Below are 22,275 nucleotides of genomic sequence, written 5' to 3'. Positions count from 1 at the left end.
AGGACGCGTGTTCCCTGGCGAAGGCTAATTTCATGCCATCTGATAGTATAACGGGCTCCTTAGAACAGTTTACGGTCCATAAGCCAGTGCGTCCACCTTTGATCGACACCACACAATGTGGCACCAACACATTCTTCTTCATACAGTTGAAGTGCATCGGTTCTACGGTAGCTTCGAAGCAGTCGGAATCGGCGCCGCAACAGATAACGGGAACGCAAACGGTAGATGATGCAGGTATGACCGTATCACCACAAACACACAGTGCAGTTTCGCGATCTACAGGGTTCTCCAGGAGTCCCGATGGAATCCTACCACTTAAGAATACTTTTCCTGTGCGGCAGTCGACAGTAGCACCACACTCCCGCAAGAAGTCCATGCCGAGAATAACATCATGAGTCGACCGAGGAATAATTACAAACTCTGTCGTAATAACATGGCCTCCCAAAAATACGTCAGCACTACACACACCAATAGGTCGCAATGGCTCACCACTCACTCCACAGAACTTTGAACCTTCGTCCCATTTAAACAAAACCTTTCGCCCTAACACGTGTTTAAACGAGACACTCATGACGGAAATTGTTGCGCCTGTGTCCACCAGAGCCATCACAGGGACATTATCTACAAGCACGCGCACCTTGTTTTTCAGCATCAACACAGGAGGTATTTCTGTCAGTAGCACGTCTCCAGCGACCTCACCTCCATCGGCCGCGCTAGCTAGTTTTCCGGTGACGAAGGGGACGTGGTGCGATGCCGCGGTGAGGGAGAACGGGGAGCACGACGTTGCGGTGGGGGTGTCAAACTCCTGTCAGATGCCGGGGAGCGATTCCGGGAGCTGCTGAGCCAATACTCGTCGCCAGATGATACGTGTGCTGGCCACGGGGCAGCGTGTGACCGTTCGGAGGGCCGAGAAAACTCTGAGGGCTGGCCATACCACGTGGTCATACGCTGGTTGCAAAACCGCGATATATGACCCGGGACACCACAGGAATAACACAGCGGGAGAGGTCGAAACCTTGGTTGTTCGTCGACGAAGCGGATATTATCATTTTCCCGCGTGTAGTGGGTTGGTTCGTGGCGTGTGTCACGACGATACATCGGGCGTCGAGTAGGCGTGCGTTGAGCGCGTTGGTCATAGCGCGGAGTCGGAGGGCGTGTTGTCATCCTCGGCTGTGGGGCTGCGCTGTACTCTACGGCCGCTGCGGTAACCATCGGTTGCCAAGGGGCCGAATGTGGCGTCGTCATAGACTCACGTGACGTGTACACGCCATGGTGGTCAGCAGTTGAATGCAACTCCTCGCGGCGGGAAAGTTCCTCGCGGACGATCTGTCGGATGGTGGAAGGAAGGTCGAGGCAAGGACTCGTGTCCACACTGGCAACCGTCGTCACGTTTGCCAATCGACCAAACTTTGGCGCAATCCGACGCATCTTGAGCGTTTCAAAAGTTCTGCAGTGCCGAATGACGTCAGACACAGAACTGAGGCTCTCCTTTCCAATTAGAAAATTGTATACATCCTCAGCCACTCCTTTCAGCAAATGTTCGACTTTATCTTCTTCTGACATGCGAGCACTGACCACCTTGCACAGCTTTAATACTTCTTCGATATATGTTGTGCATGTCTCACCTGGTAGCTGCGCCCGTTGAGACAGTGTCTGCTCCGCACGCTTCTTTTTGGCGACTGAGTCCCCAAAACAAGCCTTTAGCTCGTCCACGAAATGTTCCCACGTCGTAAGCGCGTCCTCGTGGTTCTCATACCACACGAGGGCGGTATCGGTCAGGGAGAACACCACATTGGTGAGCTGAGCGGTTGCATCCCACCCGTTGGATTTGCTCACTCGTTTGTAGTGGACGAGCCACTCGTCGGCATCTTCCCCCGCTTTGCCTCCGAAGGTGGGTGGAACTCGGTAGTATGGCAGTGGACTGCTAGGCGCTGCCCTCGGAGTGGCTCCTTCTTCTGGCATGTCGAAGATGGTCACGGCTGATGGCGGGAGGCCGGCAAGTCGACGGCTTCGACGAAGCTGCGGCAGTGATGGTTCCGTTGTTGTGAGCGATACCCCGCACCTCCACCACTTTGTTGCGTGCGAAGGAGACCGTTTGTAACGCTTACGGATGAAGGGGACCGTTTACTTTAAGTCGCGGAGGTGAGCGCAAGAGCGGTCAGCTGGTTTATCCACTGAGCGTCGTCCTCTTCTTCCTTCCTCCACCCGGGACCGCAAGCACGTTCACTGGTCTTCGTTTTCTTCATGCGTAACAATATTATAGCACTTATTGCAATTAGTCGCTTTCTTAAGAGCAGTCCACTTAAAATTTGACAAGAGATTAGCAAACTTTTCGACATTACGCTCGGAAAAAATTCTTGCCAATTGTTCTTCATTTGATCGCGCTGTTGGATTGCCAAGTAGAAAACAAATATTGAGAAATGGTCACTTATGTCTCATGTTAGAGCACCTGCTTTTGCATTATCAAAATCAAAATTGTGATACAGAGCTCAAGTGTCGCTTCAATAGTCAGTGCTATTTTTGTCGAAATACTGATTACATTGCAACATCTATGCATGTCTAAAATCCCTTTGAAAGTTTATGCATTGGGCTACCTGATGTTACACTGATATGACGGTTTGAAGGTTTAACAGAGAAGCTTTTTTTAACAATGCTTCTGTGAAGGACAAGAAATCTTAGAAATGAGCAGATGGTGGTCTGTGGACAACAAAAAATGGTATATCCAATCACTCTATCGCTTTACATTCATGACTGTCAATTGTTACCTTGCGTTCTGGTATTATTCGATACGTCAAGTCAGAGTGGATATAGATACACACGCCGCGCTTTACGCGTGCGTTTCACTCGTTTCGCTCCCACCGGCGACAAATGATCTTTTCGTCTACTTTAATTTCCCTTTTTTATTATTTTCCACATTCCAATTTAAACCACAGGTAATTTCCCCGATTCTTTCCATGGCTTCATCGCCTGTTGGCTTGAAGTGGTCATTACTAAGAAAATGAAGCCCCTCAGTTCCCCTTCATCCCACCTTATTATTAAGTTATACATGCGCAAGGCATGATGCGTGTAACTTGACTGAGCTCCGACTCTTTAAGCGTATACCTTCTTTCTATTAATGCGAAGCATTTCTTGGTGAACGTTTGCCACTTTGACTCTATCTATCCAGCCGCCCACGTCATGGCGCTCTCATGGTCGTTTCGTGTAACTTCGTATCTATGAAGATTGGCACAGTATGACACGATTGTATGATGAACATAAATGATCGGTCATAGCATGAGTATCATGACATGTGTGTCAAGTAGCTCATGAAACTGACGCCTACGTCTTAGTGCTCACACGCTCGCTTTGTTAACTTGCTATGTACCACAATTGGCATAGTATGACAAGAGTTTATCGCGAACATAAATGATAGGTTATGACATGACAGTCACGATATGCTTGTGTTGTAGGTCATGAAACAGAGGCCTACGTCTTCCTATATACCAAAATTGGCATAGTATGACAAAAGTATATGACGAACACAAATGATAGGCCATGACATGAATGTCGCGACATGCGTGTCATGTAGGTCATGAAACAGCCACCCATGTCTCGGTGCTGTCATGATATTTTTGTCAATTTGGTAGGCTCCTCGCACATTGTTTCGCAAAACATAGGGTGTGGGATCTGCCGGCTTTCTTTTTTGCTGCCGTGGCAGATTTGACAATATTACTGAATCTGACAGAGGGAAATAATTGGCCCTGGGAGAAACGAGGATTTCTGTTCGGCTCTGCTTGTGTTGTGGTTTTCCTACGAGAGATAACATTTGGGCGCGTTAGTGTCAATTTACAAACACACAACTCCCCTGCGAGGCCGCGTGGTTTAACACCGAGTGCGGGGGAACGACGGCGTGAATCTCGCGTTCGGTGTGCAGTGCTTTGCGGAACGTAGAGTTGGTGCGCTTTCTCTGTGCTAGAACACCCACGTAGTTCACGTCCTTCCGTTTTCTGGACGAGTACACGCTTTGGTGGACTATGCAGGAGGCCTTCGTTTATTACAGTGAACACCAACGCAAGATTCCTTCCTGACGCGAAGCTAACACTGCCATTGCTGCACACCAGACTGCGAAGTCGCGTGTATTAGCGTCCAGCATAAAGAACAATGCGTCATTTCTTGCGTTCGTTCATCTGTTCCAGAAACGCGTCCTGGGTGTGATGGAACAGCGGGTCGCGTCCATCAATCCTAGCAAAGACCTTCCTGCCTCTGCTATACCGTGAGTGGTTATTTTAATTGTTTTGCCTTGTTTGTGGTTAAATTGATGAATAGCAATGATGAATAGTATTCATGAAATTGAATAGCATTGATGTGTTAAGGGACATGTTTGCGTCTATACATGAGCTAATAGACTGATAATAAGATAATTCGTGGAGACCGACATCGTTTCTCACGCTTCACAATGTACTTTATTAATTGTTGAAATGACGTAATGTACTAATTGTTTGTTATCAATAAGGAATATTGCCACTCTGTTGACGCATGCACAATTGCAAGATTTTTAATGTAAAGTGCCCGTTGTTTGGTGCTCTTTCTAAGGCTATAGAAGAGCTCAAGCGAGGTCTCGGTCGGGCCTCTGCTTTTTAACGTATCTTCCTGTCAGCAGTTGCTTATCCAGGAATATTTTTCGGAAAGAAGGGTGGTGAGGTTGGGTTAGAAAGGGCTTAGCTGGCCTCATACTAACGCAGAAACTGCGGGCGTCGCAGGGCCAGGCACCGTTCCTGGGGTGCCAACCCCTGGCTACGCCACTGCCTGTCAGTGCATCCGACTGCAGGAGCGATGCATCGGCGCGTCAACCCTAAATTCAAGCTTATTGTCGGTCTCGTGCTATACGACAATAATCTTTGCAGGCTCGATTTGATGAGGCCTTCTTCTTTTGGGGGTTTCGCCAGGTTCGAAGTTTACGCAGATACGATGGCGTTTGGTGTAGTGCCGTGTCTTAGCGTTTACCAGGATGCGGTAACATGATAGTCCGCACCCGTCGTGGTTACTCAGTGCTTATGTTGTTCTGCTCATCCTCACAACGTCGTGGGATAGAATCCCAGCAGCTCCCTGACTGGAGCGAAATTCGAAAACGCTCATGAGGTTGGATTTACTTGTGCGTTAAATGATTTTTTAGCAGGTGAACGTTCATCGAGGGCCCTCCATGACGGCGTGTTTTATAACATCTGGGTTTATTTCGGATATTAAGAGGAAACTTTAGCTCGGTGGTTCCTGTCGAAATATAGGAAAAGAGAAATCATTCTTCTCAGCCATCATTGCACCAAATTTGATGTTATTTGTTGCATTTAAAAGAAAGTTAAAATTCAGTGACTGTTGGTGGCGAAGTTTTGATTTAGCCCATGAATATTTTTATAAGGATTGTTGAAAATCGCAAGTTTTCAGAAAACTAAACTATAAAGCATACAACTCTGTAACTCGAAAATGAAAAACGATATCACAATTATACAAATTGTACCAGATATTACAACTAAAGCAGACACAATTTATACATTATACATGGCTCTCAACTAGACCACTAATATGTGAGTAGGACGTTTGCGAAACCCTTGCAAACAATGTACAAAAATTCACGTAATATGTACATTGATAAATCACATTTCTACGCTTTAGTTGCTCTAACGGCTTCAGTTTACAGAACTGCAATGTCTGTTCTGAGTGCAGAGCTACAACTCTGTAAACTTCGTGCTTCCACTTTTTGCTAACTTACCAATTTTTGAAAGCTCCTTTTAAGGAATTCGGGCCTAAATGAAGATTCCGCTTCCAGGAGTCACTAGAACTGCACATTTTCTCTCAAGTGCAACCAAGTTCATTAAAATCGGTCCAGTGGTTATCTCACAAAAGCCTTTCTGCGTTTTACATGTATTTGAATAGGCAGCATCGAAGTTGGGCCCGAGCGAAAGCTTCCTATTAAAACCTATGTATTAATACCAGACCCTGCAACGCAACGCAGGAGCGATAGAACTGTAGAATTTTGTACTAAGACTATTGCAGAAAAATGTGTTACTCCACTTGTACGACGATCGTGGGAATCGTGTGAGATATACGCGTACTTTCCTATCAATTGGTATGGATTTGTCAAAGAGGCCCATTACTGTCTCTGATATTTGAGCATTCAATTATGCAGCGGGCTAGCCACAGAACTTTTCTTTATAGAGTCTTATGTTCATGACATAGTTTATTTGTTATGCCATTTTTAGCGCATACAGAAACCGCAACACTTTCGAGAACGCCTTTCGGTAAATGTGAAGGGTGCGAATAATAGTTACGCTTCTACTTATTTTTTACGTTGTGAACAGTAATGTTGCTTTGTCGTAGTTAACTGTCAATGAAACCAAGGTGGTGTTTCGACATTCTGACGCTCGGATAAGAGAGACAGTAGAGGCAAATCACCGGCCATATTCGTGGGTACGCTCTCTGAACACTTAAACTGTCCAAATATATTATGCCTCCACCGCAGATGACGTCGTTCGTATTTTTGTTGGCGTTCTAGTTTTCTGTGAAAGGGACATTTTTATGTTGTACTGCGCGTGTGCCTAAACTCATGGTTTTATTTAAACACGCGGTTTCTAAAAAAAAAAATGATAGTGTTTTTGTCCTTCTACTGCTCAGTATTTTTGCCCTACAGGTTCAATATTAACAGCGCAAACAAACATTCCTTATTTTCTGTTTTGCTGCAACAACTGGTTCGTAACATTCTCAAAACCATGGCATAGCAGACATTGCAGGCTAAACGAGGGCGAACTTTGCCGTAAGGCCTCTCTCAAGATTCAGAGCCCTTATGAAGCGAGGCACAAGGAGGCTACATGCATAAAGGAATAATATACATTCTGGCATTAAGCAGATAACACGTACCTTTATGCAAAAGGAGAGGGAGAACTTCTGCGCCATTCCAGTAAACTGCTCTCTGCTTAAACGTGATACGATGCAACACTACACGCAATTCGTTTCTTGATTTTTACTCGTTATGACACGCCCTTAAGCACTAGGTTATTTTCTTTTGCTTTCATTAATTTTGACCTATGATGCGCGCACATTGGTGAGCTCCATTGACCAAAATAATTTTCCTTTTTTCTTTTCATTTTCTTTCGAACGCTGCACTTTAGGAGCACGCTATAGATGCAGCTTCGTATCGCGCGTGGTTCACTGATACGGTCACATCGGTGCTAGGTTGACTAATCAAATCGCGTTTTAATCACATAGCAACCATGTAAACGGCAGTGATGAGCTAGAAGATGGAATTGAATAATTGCACCAGATGAGGGTACATTGTGAAGAAAGAGTTCGCTAACGCGTTGCATTATGGGCGAAAGTAGAAATGAGACCGTTTCTGGCGTCTATACCGCCTACTGACGATCAAAACACAGTCACCCTAAAATGCGTCACATCTTCTTTCGGGCGCAGCCGCAAACGAGTGGTACACCAAGTGTAAACGATGCCATACTGCATTACCGGCCGCATTGTACATTATAGCGACAGTGAGCATCGGACCACATTTCTAGCGCATTGCAGCCACGTTAACTGCCGAGATGCGCTAGGTGGAGGCTAATAGAATGTATGCTTGTAGAGTGTAGATCGAAATGAGCCAGCTATTCTACGCGGTGCATGAAAATCCTGTCGCATCGCATCGAGACAGAGAGAAGGCGTGAGCTGAGTGGTAGAGCCTGTTCTCGTCCACCCATCAGCTAAACGCGCGCGCTGGAAACAAGTTCCGGCTTCTTTCGGACGAAGGAGAATGAACCACATGTAAAAAGTGTCTCGTATTAGCACCATGATAATCTAATAAGTGCGATGCACTATCTCGTTCACGTAAATGCGACTAGAGGAGTCGACACACCGCGGGACGTCTGCAGCCTGTCGCGTCCTCATGCGGCTGCACCGATTCCTTGCTTGACCAGTGGCGTTGGTTCGATGTATGACAATGACGCCGACACCTTGACCACACCATGTTGGCAAGCCTATTGAGCCAAGTGCGTGCACAGAGAGTGAGAACCTGTCAATAAATCCACGTCGCGTTGTTTCACGCAGCGCCTTGACAGCCGTTCGGTTGGCCAGCCTCGCGTGTCAGCTCGGAAGCGACAGGTGCACCACGTTTTCCACAAACGTCGCAAATCTTGTTGTGGAGAAAGACTTTCTCGCGTAAGTACAAGTGCATCAAAGGTGCAGAAGTGCCATACAGAGGCAGTTGGCTTACACTGAAACTTCCGGAATGAAATTTAACGTAAACCAATAAGGACAGGCAGAGGGTAATGTGAAATTCTGCATTATGCCATTATTCAGCATTCTTTTTACTTCTTTCGAAGACTGAGAGACTTCATTTTGCTGGCTGTATACGGAACTGCGGGAACAGCTATGTATTGATAAACAGCCCACCACAAATGTTTATTGTGCCGCACATTAGTCAGCAAAATAATTGTTGAAATCGTCATTTAGCTCGTTTCGAACGCTTCGGATTTGCTGGGGTTTCAGGTCTTGTATATTAGTTTTATTACATTTCTCTCTGCACTCACGCTATTAGTTATATTTCTAGTTGAGCGTAGGAGTGCTTTCTAATTGTGTTATTGCATAGCTTGCCATTCCATTTCCTGTTCACAAAAAATAACACTTATGGTCAGAAAGTTCGCGGAAGAACCCCGATTGCATTCATAAATGAACTGATAATTTGACAATTGACAACAATGACAACAATGAACTGACAATAACTGCAAGCGCAATCCACGTTTCCTCAGTGTTCACTGTATAATTAGTATCCTTGAGCTTTTACACGGGTGTGCTGCCTTTGATTTCAGCCAAAAAAAGGGCTATACATAATCTACACACAAGCTAAAAAGGTTGGTGGCCTTATGTGCATATGTGCTGTGTCACAATTCTATACAACCATATGCTTTGTTACAACGTCACAAAAGTGGGCCAATGATTTCTCTACAAGGCGTCAACTGAGGTGTGTGATATCTTTCCTTATGCTTAAATTCATAACAAAGCCATGCTCGGGCATAACCTGATGACCAAGTCCCTCAAAGCGGATTGATGAGAAAGTTCCTTGCACGTTTGTTAGCATTGAAATTAGTTTCTTATATTGCGCTACACGTACTCGAGCCATGAGCTCGCATTTTATGCAACTTCACGGTGCGTTCATCTCGAGATCAGCGAAAGATAAGTGGAAATCAGTGGATACCTTATGGACGACCGCACGCCAAGTTTCATCCTAGACGCCAGCGCTCGTTTCTCCCCTGGCGGAGCGGTTTCATCTCCAACGGGTGTAGGTTTCCCTCGCCGCTTCCCTTCGCGGTCGCGCCCGCGTTCAGTTCGCGCTGCGCGCGAAACGTCTCTTGTTTACAACGGCGCCTCTTCGGATGACCGGAAATTATTATTGTGTTGTTAACTGTCACGACAGCAATGTAAACATGAAAAGGTTGATGCCACCAGAGAAATTCTGCCAATTCACAAGAAAATGGTACGAAAGAAGCAGACGACAGACATGCACCGAGCGAAGTAAACAACTGGCAAACGAAGCGAGCTCGTTCATTGATCACTCCTGAGTGTATGACGGTTTCTGTATGTAACCCACGTGAATTTAATAATTACTCGGTACATAATCATTTTATTCATATAAAAACTAAGTTCAACGAGCGCTTGTCCTGTCTTCTTTCTCGTGTTTCGTTAGTGTGTGCGCTGCCCAAGAATGGAAACCACGTCTGTTGTATGCAGTAGCAGTGACCGAAGTTCACGCGTGCCGAGAAATTGAATATGTGCATGATGCATTGAACATGACCGGAGTTTATTCCCGCTTCACCACTGCACCGATCGATCGGGTTACTGGACGATACACACCCGCGTCTTGGTCGCGCCGGCATTGCTGAAGCATGAATGATTACTAATACTTTCAACTTCCGTCTTTTGAGTACTGTTAAAAAATGGCCGAGCTGTCTACATTGCTGCCTCTATTCGGTATTGTAGGGGACGTACTAGTTAAAGTTGTGTGCGCATGTCGTACTTGTGCTATGCAGCGATATATCTTGTTTATTTCCGCACAGTGTCGATAGAAGTCCGTTGTCGCCATCAGAGACAACACGGATTTGTAGCAAACATAATGTGAGAAACTGCAAAAATGACTTTAGCTCGTAGGTGCCGTATGTATGTGCCGCATCGTATGTGCTGGCGATTTTTCCGGCGGCACATACGATGTCGTTTCCAATTACCTGCTCAGCGCCACTTACATGGTTAGGCAGACGCTGCCCCTTTCGCCGCATTGCAGCCATAAAAATAATCGTCAAGCGTACCGATCTTCTTTAAGGCAAATATAGCGTGTGCAGTTTGTTTCACACTAAGGGGAAAACTCGGAACGTATTGCGTCGCGATGCGGCAAGCAATGGAGTCGTGCGGCGGCAGCAGCTCGAGCAGGCGCACACGCTTGAGGGGCGGTGTCGTGATCTGCGTCGTCTGCTACTGCGGCGCGCGCTGGCCGCATTTTCGGGAAGCGTGGTACTGTCAGGGGCAGTGCACCGATTTCATCGGCACTGCGGGAACTGAGCTGACATTCTTTACTAAACGTTGTGCGTCGCCAAACTCTTATCCTTCATTGGTGATAATGGAGTTCCACAAACCTCTTTTGACAGCATGGTTCATTTGTTCTTTCGAAAGGCCGGAGTACTGAGCGTGTGCACGTATATTTCTTCACTGTGTGTGCTACCGTAATGAGCAGCGACAAAACGCACCAAGATGTGCGCGCAACGTGCTCAGTCTTTGTTTGACTCGAAAGGAAAACAAAGCACTCAACAATGGGTGTCGAACACGATGAAACAAACGGACACGATTAAATGAAAGTTTTGGGTTCAGACAATGAGCTGGAAGTGATTTTTCTCGACAATCATTCGCTACACCAGACAGACCCTGCCCGCTGGTGGGGAATTGGACACGTCACGCTCGGAACTTCAGTTAGTATCTCGTCATGTCCCCAGCGGCAGCGATGACAGCGCTCATCCTGGAAGGCAGTGAAGTGTAGAATGACTTCATCAGGGATGTGTTCATTCGCAGCACGTCTCAGTCGCTGACGATGGTGGATCGAAGCCTATCCTCGGGCGACTGATAGAGGGGATGGTGCGCCAGCGATACTTTCAACGAGCCCCAGACATTTTACATGATGTTGGCGCCCGGAGATTGAGGCGGCCGCTCCAAGAGAGTGACTGCGCGCTCTTCTAGCAGTTCTTGCACAGCACGAGCAGTGTGGATCGGCGTCCTATCGCGATAGAGTATATAGTCGCCTTCCAGAAACGGGCCGTCAAGAATGTATGGAATCAGTACGTCGTCTATGACTGCCCTGCAGCGATGAACTTACATTCGAGGCGTATCAGTGGGCGTCGCGCAACGCTTAGCAAAGAATACCGGCTCATTTCACGCAGTAACGATGTGGTCGGCGCCCTGCACCTGACAGTAGAACGCTTCCCGACAATGCGGCCAGCGCGCGCCGCCGTAGCAGACGACGCCGTTCAAGATCCCGCCCTTCGAGCATCTGCGCGAGCTGCTGCCGCCGCCTGACTCAAGCGCTCGCCGCATCGCGTTGCAATGCGCTCCGAGTTTTCCCTTAATGTGAAACGGACAGTACATCGCCCTTCGACAGAAATGTCCACGCGCACACACGTAGGCATACACCGCGCGCGGCACGAAACGTGCCCAAACACGCGCAGTGCAGGAGGCAATCAAGGCGGCGCGAACGAGAGATGGGAGAGGGGTACGTACCACCATAGAATTTTGCTTCGCATGTAGCGCTCTCAACGCCGGCGCAGCAGCGCCGCTCTCGGTGCCGTTCTTGTCCCTACAGAGGATAATTCATGGAGTGCGCTGCTATTGCGCTTGAATGTTGGCGTGTCAGTCCTATATGGAAGTTTTGCTTGCCCATTGCGTCACTAATGTTTGTAGTAGTGACGTCCTGTTTTTAGCAGGGACGGCACCATCTCTGCACTTTCAGCAGGACACATAAAAAAAAATAATTGAGCCTCTTAAGCTTATGTCAGCGTCAGAGCTGTGGCGTCACGTTGCGGGGTTCCTAGAGCAAATAGTCTGTGTGCAATATTTCAGGGACGACAATGTGGTTCTATTTGTGCTCGGCAGTATGTCATTGACTACTAGACTGAGTAACGCTATTCGGTCTAATACCTAATTAACATGGGCCCGAAATTAATTATTCGACAATGTTCGTAATACTGAAACATTATCAGCTCTTCCAGAAGGCTTTACGTGCGCTCTAAGATATATGTGCATCAACCGTTGGTTGTAGGTGAACTTAGACTAGTACCTCGATAAATGATAATGAAAGGAGTCAACACATGCAGATATTTTATTGGCCCCTGGGCGCGGCTGCGATGGCCTCAGGAATAATAAAGCTTGCGAGGCAAGTAAAAAGCTGAAGGCTCGGAGCCGTGATGCCCTGATAGTATGGCGACATGCCTGTTTGAAAACGGGAAGAAGAAAGGGTCATTCGATGCTTGCCTCTTGTGTTGCAGCGTGCTTTCTATAAGTGGACTACAATCGTAGCGACATGCGTCTGCAGTAATGGGCTTTGTCATTCGTAGGAGGTGTTGCATAAAATCGGTAGTCCTCTTGTTTCCGCTCCTCCTTTGCTTCGATTTTCACGACAGCCTTTAGTCCGAGTCGCACAACGCTTTTGATGTTGTGAAGCTTGTTATTAATGGATGTTCTCTTTAATGCTGTGGAAGGTAAGTTCGCGCGTGTTTCATATAGGAGTGTGCAAAAACAGAGGCAAAGTATAAAGGTGGTGTGGCGTGGTATGGTAATGCAGGGGCACGCACATATTGCTTAAAAAGACAGGAAAAATATTTTGCGCCTACCGCGGCAATATTCTTCCTTGAATTCCGCAGAAGTATCGCATTTAGGCCTCTACGTCGTTCAATTCAACAACTGGCGCAGCTGTTGGTCATGGTAACAGCTCGTGCACGCGGAAGCCCTCCCTGAACGACTATTTTCTGCAGCTGCCGGCAGGTGTCGACACAAGTTTGTGCTTGCGCTTTCGCGGCAACGGCCTGCATTCCCAATCACAAAGGCAACATTTAATTTTCTTTCTGATCAACCGGGCTATCAACTGGGCCAATTAGCTGTTATATTTAATGACATCGACTCGAAAATGCGATACTTCTGCGAAATTTGAGGGAAAGCAGTGCAGCGATACGCGCGAAATCGTTTTTCGAACATTTTAAGTGAAACACGCACGTCTCTGTATAGCAAGAGAAAAAAAACAGTTTTCCGTGAAGCAATATTGAAAAGAACAGCATAGCTTCACGTTGCGCAGCAGTTGCAAGGCAGTTCATTCGACGAATTTGCTGCTGTGCAGCAGAAACATCACCTTGACAGATACCAGGTATCTCAAAAGGCTAGGGTGATGAGGAGTGCCGCCAGCGGCGTGCAGGCGTCACGTGCCGATTGTGGCCGAGACATGGCCGTTTGATGGAAAGGCGCTTCATCGAGCAGTCCGGCACGAGACGAGACTGCAGGAACAAAAATTGGCAGTGGCTTAGCTCGACTATGCCAGGATATACGTAGCGAAAACTAAGGTATAGCATGGTTAGCCTAGTTTATTCTTGATTGCAATTCCTGGTTAGTCTGGTTCTCTAGCTATGTTGCGGCGTTTAGCCAGTCGTTCGGCGCGCTGTTCGTCGGTTTCCTGGGCGATTTATTTCCTCTTCATCTCGTTCCGATGTCGACTCCAGGCCTCCTCCTGCTTATCAGAATTGTCGCCGTCCGTACTGCCACCTCAACTGTGGCTGCGGCCCACGCGAGCTCTCCTTTTCAATTCTCCCACTTGTTATCAGGCATGTGACGCAGCTAGCGAAGCGAGCGGAGGCGAGCGCAACGACGAAGAAAGCGGTATGAGGTCATACCAAACGGCGGTGGGGGAAAGGCGCGGCGCTGCACAATGGCAGAACACGTGTGGCTCGGCGCTACTAGTGGCGCATGCGCAGTAGCGACTGGGGAGCGAGAGACAGACAGACAGACAGACAGACAACGAACTTTATGTAATCCTGAGGAGCTACTGTCAGGACCTCCTAACGGGAGGCCATTGTAGCCGCTGGCCGCGCCCACGTAAAGGACAGAACGCCATGACGCTCCGGTCTTTCCTGTGCCCTCTGGATAGCCTGGGCTTGCTTTCGGAGTACCGTGCTTCTGATGGCCTCCTCCCATTCGGCTTCGCTGGAGAGGAAGTCGTTAGGCAACGCGGGACATCGCCAGAGCATGTGAGCCATTGAGCAAAAGGTTTCAGTGCATTCAGGACAACTACGGTCCACATCCGAGTACATCCTACTGAGGAATCCCCGCGACGGGAAAGATCCCGTCTGCAGCATTCTAAGTGTAGCTGACTGACCTCTACTGAGCTTCTGGTGAGGCAGAGGATAAATTCTCCGACCAAGTTGGTAATGTTTAGTGATTTCATTAAATGTGAGGAGTGGATCGTTCTGCTGAGGCCCTTCCTGCCCCTCCGGAGCCTCCAGACCGTCGCGGCGCGTTAGTTCTCGCGCACGGTCGTGGGCAAGCTCGTTGAGGTTTGGGAATCCCTCGAGAACGTTCGTCCCCATGTGTGCGGGGAACCACGTGATATAATGAAAACCGGGGCAAGCCTTTTTCTCTAAAATGGAGGCCGCTTCTCGTGCGAGGTTACCCGACTCGAAAGCTCTGATTGCGTCTCTCGAGTCGGTGTAGATGTAGGAACGCTCTGGATCACACAAGGCCAGCGCAACCGCAATTTGCTCTGCTATACTCGCGGTGGCCGCTCTGACCGAGGCCGAGGACCGAAGCCCCCCCCGCCCGTCTACAACCGACAGCGCGAACACTCTCCTGTTCCCGTACTGCGCCGCATCGACAAAGACCGCGGAGTCTCTGTCATCCCTAACTTTCTTCAATATGGGGAGCGAGAGAGAGAGAGAAATATCCGCGGCGAGGTGCGTGTTCTGACGTCATGCGCCTCCTCGTAGCACCAGCACGGCGAAATCGCAGCTCGCGGCCAGTAAAGCTTTCGCTTTAAAAATCCGCGTTTTTAGCTTGCACGTTACTGTCCGTTGTTCTCGGACTACTCAACCAGCACCTCCATATTGCGCACAAAGCTGCGCAGAACGCTCAAGCAGCGGAAATTGAAACGCTGCCCTGGCTCCACTGCGAAGCCAACCGAGCAGAGCGTTACGGTTACTCAGTTTCTGCAACTAATCGCATTGTGCGTCGGCCTCGCCTCTGTATAGTCGCCGGCGACCTCCTATTGTGCCACGCGTGGGCCATGCATTCACCGTCAGTATACTGTCAGCATGGTGGCGGCGATGCAAGCGCATCTCTAGAGTCAGTTTAATATTTGTCGCAATAAAAGAAAAGTATATTACATTGCGTTTGAGTCTTCGGTACACTTTGCGGCTAAGCATACGAAGTTCACTGAACGCGGTTCGCTTTCGCGATGCAGGGACGTCGAACGCACTACGCGGCTTGCCGCGGTTTCCGTGGCCTGTCATTTGGGCTCAAAGGTTAAAGACGATGCCACGTTTGACACAATGTTGGTTTCCAAGAAGCCACAGACGACGACGCAGAACCAGGAGGCGCCTTTGGTGCTTCGCTTAGCATTTGCGGCATGTGTCCCTAAAGGCGCAGCCGGCAGCCGTGTCAGCGCGTGAGTGACCGGTTTCACTTTTTTCTGGCATGCGCTATATTTCTGTTTTTTTTTTATCGGGTCCCCGTTATCCTTTTCAATACTGCCCTGTGACCACATGTTGCAGTCTCTACTACCAGCCCTAATGCGATTCTGTCTAAAATGCCGGCCATACGTTCAACTTTTCATCGCTGTAGTGTGAAAGGGACGACCACCACATCTTGGTTATAGTATACCAAGGATATACTACGTCGCAAATGGAGAGGCTGGGCTATGCGCTATCATTGTTGAGTAACTTCCCTGAAAGAAAACCCTACAGAAAGGCCGTGAAACTCGAAAAAAGCTTCGCTGGCTTTCGCCGGCTACCTTGAGTCTTGGAAAAAGCTTTTGTTAGAACGTATTGAGAAATCGAGAACTTTTTCAGGATGGTCTACAATTTTCTCATTTATACATTTGCTCTGATTATATTAATAAACGAAGTTCTTTTTTTAATAATAACTAATTACGTAATTAGGTGAAATACATAAAGAGCCTGATTTGCGCCAAGCAATGGCAAACGTGTTGTGTCAAGCTACGTATTCATATGTTCATATATATTCTTACCTATTTTTACATGAAAGCACACTAGAAAAATATTTTTGAAATTTCACAAAAATTGCGTGGCCCAAGTGGAATGCACTGGTGTGGTTGACGCTTGGCATATGTCTTGCAGTGCAAGGCGTTTCGGCGTCTCTAATGTGTTCTATGTAGCTTGGTTATCCTGTTCTTGTGTGATCGATTACAGTGCAGGTATTTGACGCATTCAGGAACTCTTCCAGCAGTCTAATGACTTTGGCCCGTGGTTTTTTGTCCTTTTTTGTAAATTACAGAACACATCTGTGTTTCCTACTGGAAAAATTATGTGGTATAACAAAATTTGCATTTTACGAATTCTCAGCTTTTCCTGCTCTTCGTATAATTACGGAAATGAGGGTATCAAAATTCACCAGCAGGTTTCTTTGCAATTAAAGTATCCTTTTTACAGTGTATATAGCGTGTTTCTAGTTTTCTTTAGTTCAAAACACCTATTTGTTATATTGCTTAAATGATATTGCATGAATGAATGAACTACCACTATAGTGGTCAGCTTTAGCGTGTGCTCTAAACCAAAGTAAGTAAATAAACAAAAAGTAGGGCATTAAAAATATTCGCTTTTCGATTTCACGTGGAAGCAAACGCCGAGGCTTCCAAAATTTCACCTACAAAGGCTTAATAAAATAAACAAACAAACAACAAAAAAAGATCTCGTACGTGGAGGTTCTAATTTATTGCTGATTACGCGCAAGCTTTCCTGTGTATATTCAGGAACTTCTCCAAGAGTTCTACCACAAGGCATATACAGGAAATAATGCCTCATAATCAGATCGTGCCCCGCCGTGGTTGCTCAGTGGCTATGGTGATCGGCTGCTGAGCACGAGGTAGCGGGATCGAATCCCGGCAACAGTGGCCGAATTTCGATGGGGGCGAAATGCGAAAACACCCGTGTGCTTACATTTAGGTGCACGTTAAAGAACCCCAGGTGGTCGAAATTTCCGAAGTGCTCCACTGCGGCATGCCTCACTATCAGAAAGTGGTTTTGGCACGTAAAACCCCATAATGAAAAAATGAAACAAACAGCACCGCATTTTTGGAAATCACAAGAAGTCTGAAAATACCTGCTGACGGCTCGTGGCATTCTTTGGCATTATAGAGGAGCAGATGGTAATTTAGGAGCAATACTCAAAGTAAGACGGCCATTTACCACAGTGTTTTATAAAAGCGACGTTGAACATCATGCTCAAATTTTGTCGAATATAGAGAAAAAAAATCTACTGTCTAATTGCATTATCTTCAAAAATGTCTTTAGAAAAATGTATAAGAATGTATACTTGCTTTGTAATACCAACATCGTTTGTAAATATGTAGCTTGAGTTTCCAGCAGATATTCTATAGAAAGCAGTAGTACGTATAATTTATTTTCAGACTGTATGCACAAGTGTTACTACCTTGTAATTCTGAGGCCCTATAACGTAAAACTATTCCAATATGTTTCTATTCCAATCTCCTGACGTCAAATTTGCGTAACCACCGACGCAAGCACCGGGCGGTCACCCGCAGGGTTGTCTGAACAGACCAATCAAACGCTCTCCACGTTCATAGGAGGTCACTTTTGTTTGCTTGAAAAGCGAATAACATTGCCTACACTGAGCGGCTTGTCTTATCTAATTGGCTCACAAGAGGCGAGGAGCACGCTCGAATGGAGAGGGATTCGATAGGGCAGAGTCACTGCGCTGAAAATTGATAACCGGATGACGAGGGTGGCGCCGGCGTCTGCGATTGGTCCGCTTTCCCTTACTTTGCATGCGGTGGCTCGTTGACAATCGCGACGGCATGCAACGGAAGCTTAAGAATGACGCTAAAACGGATCCTCAGCAAAGAAGAGTTGGCAGAACGAGATTGTAAACATGCCGAAAGTGCTCCAAAACATTACACGGCCACGCAAAAAGTTTTATTACACGCAAATAAATCCATGCTCTCCGACAGCTGCTGAGTGATGAGGTGCCAGTGCTGAGGTGTCAGTGCCTGAGTGATCGGTGGCAGCCATCTTTTATTCCTTTCGGAGCGGGGCAGCCTGCGGCTATTCAGAAGAACATTGAGATTTGATCGGCATATTAATGCATTTTTAACGTGTATACGCCACTTTGACGCCGTGAGTTCTTGCGGTTTTGTTACGTCACGTGACAGGCAGGTGAGGTGGGCGCAGCCGGAAAACGTTTGACAAATAGCCGATGGCTAATGGCGAATAGGCGTCGAATGAGAAAAAGCTATTTTTCTTTTGTTCGGTCAAATTATGCATAATCCGTATGTACACGTTATATCAGATGGGGAGCGATCGCGGTTTTCGTAACGTCGCGTTACACACAGGTGAAATAAGGGTGCTCCAAAAAAGTTTTTGACCGATCACGGAGTACTGATTGCGGAATTGGAATAGAAAAGTTTGAAGTAGTTTTACGTCATAGCGCCCCTGTATAAGACATCAATAAACGTAATAGGAACTTCGTATAAATTCGGAGGAAAGTTAACGAGCATTATGCGGCGGGTGCGTATTTGTTTTACTCACGTTTACAATATTGGTGACTTTTCTACTGAATACTCCACGTTCGTAGAGTTAATACAATTTAGTACTACACAGTTTAAGCTGTTTCGTCCATATTCTTTTAGGTGGCGGACCTTATTGATGGCATTCAGCGAGAACCCTAGTTTCAGAACGTCGTCTTTACGCAGCTCCATGCCGCTACTACCGAAGATGACTGAAAGCTATGCTTTACTTCCAGGATAGCTCAAGAGACTCTCGACGGGCAGGTGAGCGCAGCTGAGGCGGACAAGGTTCGAGTTTCCCAACATTTCCGTAAAGAGGTGCTGGAGCAGCTTTCCAAAATACAAACGGTTCCAACGTGAGTAGCATCCAAGAATCGTTCTACTGTTTGATGCGTGCTTGCTCGCGCATTTGCCAATCCTTTTTTTTTCATTCAGGCAGATACACTTTATGTTCGCCTACACCAGCCGGCAAAATCTTTACGTTATAAGGCTAGCACTCGGCCAACTGGTTTCTCATTTCAGCTTCGCCTGTTAACAGAAACTCGCACTCACCCGCGTACTTCTTCGACCATGCAAAGCGAGTGGGCGCAATGAAATAAGTAAAGAGCTTCCTCTGCACACTTAAGAATTCCTCTACATTCCATAACAAAGCCAGGCCATAACCACAGGCTTCCAGTCTTGGCTAACGTTGCGGGAGTTGTCAAGCGACAGTCCCTGCTGGTGGCAGTGCTCCGGCAAAGCGGGCCTTTTGCGATAACATAGTCCTTCATGATATTCTGTTTTTTTTTCGACGTTTGGGTAATAATGTTAAGAAACATGGCAACTAATGATCGCTATGCGCAAGGGGCGAGGATATCTTGGCAAATATGTTAGCTCTCAGTAGACAACAACACTTTCTTCACTACAATGCCCGTCATTCCACGAAATCAAGGCTGCAGCGCTTCACTTCACCAAGCGGAGTGAATGACCTGACGTATCTGCCTGTACAGTTGCCAGGAGCTCATCCGCTAGGGAAACCAGGCTTTGGAACCATCGGCGCAGGGGAACTGTAGTAGTACGTGCACATGGTAGAAGCATTGGCTCCTAGAAGACGCTTCGTCACACGATGACGTCGACTAACTCGCGCGGGAGGCCCCGTACTAACCTTCGCGCCATTGTTCAGAAGTAAACAGAGATCACCGAGGCCATGTCGTATGCGGGATAAGCAACTTCCACTAGGTCTGTGATCACTGTCAGCGGCAACTTCTGACCTGACCTCGGCGCCTTCCGAGCTGCAGATACGCGGATGCGCGCACTTGAAAACTCCGGAGTGAAAATGGTGCTGGAAAGAGCGGAGGTGCCGTGAGCATCGACTTTGCGGAAATGGAAATATCGACGGCACTCCCGTCATTTTGATGGCAGACAGTTTGGAGGTGCAGATGCCGCGCATGAGCTTAAGGGCTGCTATGAAACTGCTGTTTCGGGTGGAATGCTTGAGCCGTGGGTATTTTTCTAGGTTCAATGTAGGCCCTTAACCTATGACATCGAAATACCAAATAGGTTTGGCACCAAGAGGTGTAACGTCCGGTTTTTTATCAGGTAGCTTCGCGTATGTTAGAATAGCAAACGGCTGCCGGCGGTGCCGGGACGCGGGCTCCCAGTTCCTTCAGTTCCTGCTGCTGGAAAACAGTCTAGAGTAAAGGCAGCGGACTTGTGTGACATTGCATATTCACATCCTAATTGCTAGCAAAGCTATTTGGATTTAGCAATTACATTAGGGAACGCAGTTACTTGCAATTAAACCAAATACATGAAGATATTGCTCACCTATCACTCGCCCGTTTGGAACCTTGCCGGCATATAATGTATTGGAGCAGCTTCTTAAGGAACCTTTACAAAGGCTATACTTGATCCACACGCCATTGGCTTCGCATACATATTTACGATGTTGTTTGCCATGTTTGCACTGCATTGAACTTCGGTGACGTTCATCATTTTCTTGGCGATGTGGCATAAATATTGCGTCCTTCGTAAAACACGCTTATAACGCTACGAATCTCTTCAAAACGTAATTGGATGCTAATTCCAAAATTATTTCACACACTTGCAACTTCAGCTACACATTACCTAGAACGGGACCCCAACTAAGGCTTTTTTAGCTCACCAAAAGACACAGCGGAGCCTAATATAAACCTGTACAATATACAACGCATTCAAATGTGGAAAAACAACCAGGGTTCAGTAATTATTTTCAGCGCTCCTAATTGGGCTGGAAACGATGATGTTTCGTCATACATTGCACATGAGATTTCCCCACATATCGGGCATATCCAAGCTCGGTGTAACGTTAAGTTTTTGCTAAGAATTCTCGAAAAACACGTAAAATGGCCGTACAAGGCTTTCGAGCAGTTGTTAAGGGACTTTTACAAGTACTCTATTGACCTACACAAATGCGGTTACTTCATCTCCGTTGGTCAATCCCCCATTTTCAAGAAATTTGATCTCGTTTGCATATACAGTTCTGCAACAGCAACGGGATAAAACGGGCGCCACTCCTAAAACGCATTCATAATCCTGGTGTTAACAGCGCAAAACGTAGACGAGACACGAGACGAGACGACGACACCCCAAGCGCTGATTTTTAACAACATTCACTTGAAACACGGCTTCTTATACCATTGCCCGCACGTGTCGAAGTCACATGATCGCACATCATGTGAAACACGCACTTTTTCTTTTTTTTTGCACTCAAGATAGTGGTTGTACGTGCAAAAGCTCAAGTTCCTTTTTTTTGTCGGTAGCAATGACGGCGTGCTAACGCATTGGTCACGAAGTCTGGTAATCTCGGCTGCCTCAATTATCTCCCGGACCAGCTGGTCATGGTGTTTCTTCACAGAAGCCGTGGTGTATTCAATACCTTTGAAATGTGGAAAAAAGTACATAGGGCAAACTTCAAGATGCACAAACGAAAGTATAAAGGAACATAGCGTCGAGCAGGCTAACAGGAATTTAGGTATTCATGTCAGGGATTGCCCCTCTAAAGCTTGCGCCACAGAATTCAGACGCTTTGAAGTGCTGAAGAAGCACAATGACAGCTGGTCCGGGAGATAACTGAGGCAGCCGAGATTATCAGACTTCGTGACCAATGCGTTAGCACGCCGTCCTTGTTACTGATAAAAAAAAAGAGCTTGAGCTTTTGCACGCACAACCACTATCTTAAGTGCAAAAAAAAGAAAAAGTGCGTGTTTCACATGATGCGCGATCACGTGACTGCGACACGTGTGGACAATTGTATAAGAAGCCGTGTTTCTTTCAATAATAATAATATTTGGGGTTTTACGTGCCAAAACCACTTTCTGATTATGAGGCACGCCGTAGTGGAGGACTCCGGAAATTTTGACCACCTGGGGTTCTTTAACGTGCACCCAAATCTAAGCACACGGGTGTTTTCGCATTTCGCCCCCATCGAAATGCGGCCGCCGTGGCCGGGATTCGATCCCGCGACCTCG

General features: G+C 47.0%; 1 protein-coding gene across 8 annotated transcripts in view; it reads left to right on the top strand.

Annotated features, from left to right (window-relative positions):
• The window catches only part of LOC135902820 (uncharacterized), a 225,092-nt gene that overhangs the window by 174,957 nt on the left and 27,860 nt on the right, over positions 1-22,275 (top strand). For 6 of the 8 annotated variants that reach the window (XM_070532433.1, XM_070532434.1, XM_070532436.1 and 3 more), the window contains 3 exons: positions 4,176-4,252; positions 8,062-8,172; positions 19,024-19,143. The gene's annotated coding sequence lies outside the window, so the exon portion shown is untranslated. Of the gene's footprint in view, positions 1-4,175; positions 4,253-8,061; positions 8,173-15,487; positions 15,692-19,023; positions 19,144-22,275 lie in introns of all 8 variants that reach the window. The other 2 variants (XM_070532431.1, XM_070532432.1) reach the window with 2 other exon arrangements.

This window comes from Dermacentor albipictus, chromosome 1, assembly GCF_038994185.2.
Source record: "Dermacentor albipictus isolate Rhodes 1998 colony chromosome 1, USDA_Dalb.pri_finalv2, whole genome shotgun sequence".
Taxonomy (NCBI): Eukaryota; Metazoa; Arthropoda; class Arachnida; order Ixodida; family Ixodidae; genus Dermacentor; species Dermacentor albipictus.
The sequence above is the reverse complement of the archived record's forward strand: the minus strand, read 5'-3'. Positions and strand labels throughout refer to the sequence as shown.